We start from the raw sequence: 6,000 nt of genomic DNA on the forward strand, positions 1-6,000 counted from the left end.
ACCACAAGCTGCCTAAAGAATAACCGTTGCTTTAATTTTTTGTAATATATATCTTTGTAATATATCTCATTAGAGAAATCTGCTTCTCTCTCTCCTTTTGGTTTGATTTTTCAGTCTCGAAATTCTCAATTCATAGGTAAAATTTGTCTTCAGTCAATACGGATTTTCCTATTACTGAAATAGGAGATTTCTCTACAATTGGTGCTCATAACATTCTATGGAACTTACAGTATCATGTTTCTGCTTTTAGCTCCTCCCTCCATAGAATTCTAAAAGCACCAACTGTCATCTCCTATCTCAGTAATGGGGAAATCTGTCTTTACTGAATACGGATTTTACAGATTTTACCTAAGAATTGAGAGTGAGCGACCAGTCTAGGAGGAGAAAAAAGCTAATTTCTGTAATAAGATATTATTCTTTTTGTATCAGTCCTACATTTTTTAAACTGTATATAACTTAATTGACATATTAATAATATAAATATAACTTAATTGACATATTAATAATATAAATATTTACGAATTGACTGGTACATGTATGTAAGTATGGCATTTAATGAGCGATGTCTGGGCATTGTTCTTTCTTGGGCAAGTAGTTAATATACTAACAGTTGAATAAATGGTCTTTAAATGTAGCCCTGGATGTAAAAGTATTTGTTAAAAACAGTTGTAGAATTGTATCAAGTTAACAGATCACCTCTGAAAATAAAGAAAAAATTGTAACAATGCAAGAAATTTCACACACACTTGGTTCCTTACTGAAAAAATCCAATGTGTGAATGCACTTCACTGGAAAAGCTCCATCAGGACACCAAATACATGATATTATCACACAATTAGCAACAACAACAAAACAACAACACATTTTAACATATTTTCAGATTTATTTTCCTAATAATTTAAACATTTGCATCCACCATTGTGGGACCATTGAGGCAATGATCATCCTTAGTTCCTGGGTCTGGCTTGAAATATATAATGTTGTAGGACGCTTGTGGCTAGCTTGATATTTTATGGCCTCATTCAGACGTCCATTTTTACATATAAGTTCTATCAGTGTTTTTCATGGATGAAGCACTTAACCATTAAAGACTTTGGTGCTATTCATATGTCATATGTTTTTTTTGTGGACCGTGAGTTGTGGCTAAAAATTATCCATACAAGTCTATGGGTCCATGAAAATCACATACAGCACTCGGTTGGCATCAGTGCACAGTTTGTATGCTGTCTATGATTAACCCCTTCCCGACATATGGCAGAGAGTTACAGTGGCATGTAAAAGGTTGGGCAACTCTGGTTAGAATTACTGTTATTGTGAACAGTTAAGTAAGTTGATGATTAAATGATCTCTAAAAGGCCTAAAGTTAGAGATGACACATTTCCTTTCTATTGTTTGTAAAATAAAAAAAAATTGTCTTTTTTTAGATTTTAAAAATTACAGAAAAGAAAATGGGTGGATGAAAAAGTTTGGGCACCCTTGGAGGTTTGTGTGCTCAGATAACTTTAACCAAGGTTTCAGGCCCTAATTATTAGGTCTGAAAATATTAGGGATATTGCTCGTTCACTATCATTGTTAGGAAAGGCCAGGTGATGCAAATTTCCCAGCTTTATAAAAACCCAGCCTCCTCTAACCTTATGCCAAAAACAGCAGCCATGGGTTCTCCTAAGCAGCTGACCAGTACTCTGTAAACAAAAATAATGGAGGCCCACAAAGTAGGAGAAGGCTATATGAAGATAGCAATGCATTTTCAAGTTGCGCTTTCCTCAGTTTGAAATGTAATTAAAAGAAATGACAGTTAACAGGAACAGTGAAGGTCAAGATAAGGTCAGGAAGACCAAGCAAAATTTAAGTGAGCTGCTCACAGGATTGCTAGAAAAGCAAATAAGAACACCAATTTGACTGCAAAAGACGTTCAGAAAGATTTAGCAGACTATGGAGGTGTGGTACAATGTTCTACCATTCAGAGACACATGCAATAATATGGCCTTCATGGAAGAGTCATTAGAAGAAAATCTCTCCTGCGTCATCCCCATAAAATTCGATATCAGAAGTATGCAAAAGAACATCTAAACAAGCCTGATGCTTTTTGGAAACAAGTCCTGCTGACCGATGAGGTTAAGATAGAACTCTTTGGCCACAATGATCAAAGGTATGTGTAGAGATAAAAGGGCACATCATTTCAGGAAAAGAACATCTCGCCAACCATTAGGCATAGAGGTGGATCAATCACACTTTGGGATGTGTTGCAGCTAATGGAACGGAGAACATTTCACAGGTAGAAAGAATAATTTATTCAATGAAATTTCAACAAATTCTTGATGAAAACATAACATCATGTGTAAACAAAAAGCTGAAGTTGATCAGAGGATGGCTTCTACAAATGGATAAACAATAGACCACCTCAAAAGGCACAAGGTGAAGGTTTTACAATGACCCTCACAGTCCCCTGATCTGATCATCATTGAAAATCTGTGGCTAGATCTCAAAATAGCAGTGCATGCAAGACGACCCAGGAATCTCACAGAACTGGAAGAAATTTCCAAAGAAGAATGGAAGAAAATCCCTCAAACAAGAATTGAAAGACCCTTGGTTGGCTACTAAAAGCATTTACAAACTGTGGTACTTGCAAAAGGTGGTGCTACTAGGTACTAACCATGCAGGGTGCCCAAACGTTTGCATTTGTCCATTTTCCTTTTTGTAATTTTTAAAATGTAAACATTTTTTTTACAAAGGAAATGTGTCATCTTTAACTTTAGACCTTTTAGAAATCATTTCATCTTCAACTTTCTTATCTGTTCACAATAGCAGTAATTTTGACAAGGGGTTCCCAAAATTTTACATGCCTCTGTATGTCATATGTTTTGTCCCTGACTTTGATGTGAGCCTGCATCTTTCCCAGCATGATGATGGCTGAATTATTCAGCCAACATCTGCTTCTAACAGCCACAGGTAGAGCGAAGCTCCTCTTGCGGCTGTTAACCTTTTCAATGCCACTGTCAGTCTTTGAGAGCAGCATTTATTGCACTCCAGCAGGGGGCGCATTATTCCCTATTTCCATTGGTGAGCCCGTGATGTGATCACAGGATACCAAGTGGTTGCCATGAAGGCTGGGGGGCTGCTGAATACCCTGTGCCTGTCATTACAGCTCTCCTGTGAAAGCCAGCCTGTAGTTGATGTTAATAGGAAACTGTGATTTTCGATATTCATAGAAGTTATCAGACAATCGCAGGTTCAAAGTCCAATAAGGCGACTATTAAATACAGTAAAAAATTAAATAAAAAAAAAAGTAGCAAACATAAAAAACAAATAAAAACAAACATAAACATATTTGGTATCGCTACATCCGTAAAAGTCTGATCTATCAAAATATAAAATTAATTAACCTGATCGGTAAAGGGCATAATGAGAAAAATATTGAAATGCCAGAATTATGTTTTTTTGGCTGCTGCAACACTATAATAAAATGCAACAAGAGGCGATCAAAACATTGTATCTACTCCAAGATGGTATCAATGAAAAAGTCATCCCTCACACAGCTCCATATTCCAAAAATTGAAAACATTACGGGTCTCGCAAAAAGACAGACTTTTTATTTTTTATTTTTGTGTAATTATAGTGACCTGGAGAATCATATTTTCCCAGTCAATTCTACCATATAGTAAACATGGTAAATTGAATGAAAACAAAATTAATTGTGGATTTACATTTTTTTTTGCAATTTTGATGTACTTTGAATTTTTTCTCTGCTTTCCATAGCAATATATGGTAAAATCAATGGTGTCATTTAAAAGTACAACTTGTCCCTCAAAAAAATCAGCCCTCATATGTGGATGGAAAAATAAAAAAAAGTTATGGCTTTTGGAAGAAGGGGAGGAAAAATGGAAAACAATCAAATGGAAATTGGAATGCATACGAGAAACTGTGCAATTTATTTATTTACGTTTTTTTTTGCATGAGAAAATCAATAATAAAAACCTGATGGTAAAAACTGACACATGGACCAAACATTGATGAAAATCAGACCTTTTTTTTGGAGGAGTAAAAAATCAAGGATGTCTAAGTCAGGTCTTAGAAAACACATTAATAGGATCTTTAATACACTTAGTACTCGATTTTTATAGCCACAATAAGAGGATCTCTTTTGTATGCGTCCTTCCTCCAGGAGGCATGCTGGAGGCCACAATATTATATAGAATAGGACCTACCAGATACATTTTGGTACATGTGTCGCAGTATGATGGTGTTTTTAGTATATTCTACAAGGAAAGTGTTTGAGGGCAGCACAGAATTTGGTTTGGTCTCATGATAGGATCTTGGAAAAGATGGATTAACCATGCAATCAACTAAATTATGATGTTTCCCGAGGTTCTTTAATTAGAAGCTATTTCAGTGTATTGTTTATCATTGCACCCAGGTTTCGGGACAGTCTCAAGAGGCCTGCATATCTGCAGCTGATGACAGCTCAAGGTGTGACTTCCCAGGGGGAGATCTGAATGGGACACCAGCAGAATACACGCATTCTTCAAGACTCCTTTTGCCCTTGTATGGAAGGAGAATGGAAGCCAAAAGAGCCTAACTTGGTTGCCTGGGGTCTAAACATGAGTTTCTCTCCTCTGGAACAGAAAAACCTTCTTTGTCCAACCTGTTAGTGCTTTTGTTCTAGGAATAAAAGCTAAAGACAACTTGCACAGCCTGAGCTGGGAACTCTGCCTTAAATCCGGACCTGACACTATTCACAAGCTCTTGACGAGGACAAAAAAGGGGGAATTAGGCCTAAAATCTAGCAGGCAGATGTCCAGGGTTAAAACAGGTTATTTGTTAATTGCTTTTGTGTTTTTGAAGGGGAGGGAATAGAGGGCCAAGGAAGAGACCTGTTACGAAAATAATAAAACACAAGAAGTTAGCACTCCAAATGCCATGCGATTCATTTCAGACCAACTTATATTTCGGCCCATAAATATTGATTAGTTAAAAGAAGCACAAGGAATAAAGGTGCAGAACTCATTGATGGCTGGGATTTTTTTTCATTAGTACATTGATACCTATATTAGTATTTGCAAAAAAAGTTTGTAGATTTCCCATATTACATATTGCAATTTAGAACTCACTTATTTTCATTGACTTTTCTATATATATATATTTACAGAATGCTTTTTTAATATATATGTATTTGCTCATTTTTGCACAGCAAATGTAAGCAGATTTGAGAACCGATGAACCATATGTAACAAATTTCAAATTTGTTTTTGTCTAATCCAATAAAATGTATATTTTCATAATTTATATTTTTATGTCATTTTTTTATTATTTAAAAGTGCAAACAGATAAAAAATATATAATTGTTTATCAATATCGATAATTGTCGTGATTGGATATTTAATTAAAATAAATAAAAGGTATGCAATTTACCAAGTTTTAGGAGTCAAATATTATCACTGCTCATGTTCCTCTATGGATACGTTCTCACAATGAGCTTTTGGTAATTTTTTTTGATGTCGTAGAATTTCCGCTTCCATTATGAAAATAGGTTACCTGCCTTTTTTTCCGAAAAAAAGCAACGAAAAAAAATCTCACCAAAAACTCATCAAAAACTCTGAGTTAGATGTACAAATATATATAAATATCAGAAAGTATGGTGGTCAAAATATGTCACACTTATCACTGTACTGCTCAACATTGGTTGTCATACAAATTGTCTTCCTGTGATAAATGATCTACTAAGATATTTTAAATGTTTAATCTAAATTGTTAATTTTTTTCATATATCTTCATTTTGTTGGAATTGCTTATGTTTTATATGATTTACCATATTAGTTAATAAGACAATCAAAGTTGTAACATGTAATGCATGATTTAACAAGACTTTTACATCATGATACATTTCTGTCTCTTTACATCCACCTCCAAGTAAAGTTTCTGAAGAAATGTCTATATAGAAATAATTGAACTGATTGAATGATTCATGCAGTAAGACCTTAGACTCCCCACATTAGATATGAC

The 6,000-nt window shown here is 34.8% G+C and overlaps 1 long non-coding RNA gene across 2 annotated transcripts in view; it reads left to right on the forward strand.

The window, feature by feature from the left end:
- The window catches only part of LOC143813803 (uncharacterized), a 72,237-nt gene extending 66,957 nt beyond the window's left edge, over positions 1-5,280 (forward strand). The window contains exon 6 of one of the 2 annotated variants that reach the window (XR_013223619.1): positions 4,415-5,280. This is a non-coding gene — a long non-coding RNA (uncharacterized LOC143813803). The remainder of the gene's footprint in view (positions 1-4,414) is intronic. The other variant, XR_013223620.1, reaches the window with a different exon arrangement.
- The last annotated feature ends 720 nt before the right edge of the window (positions 5,281-6,000 follow it).

The sequence above is a fragment of the Ranitomeya variabilis genome, chromosome 1, assembly GCF_051348905.1.
Source record: "Ranitomeya variabilis isolate aRanVar5 chromosome 1, aRanVar5.hap1, whole genome shotgun sequence".
NCBI lineage: Eukaryota > Metazoa > Chordata > Amphibia > Anura > Dendrobatidae > Ranitomeya > Ranitomeya variabilis.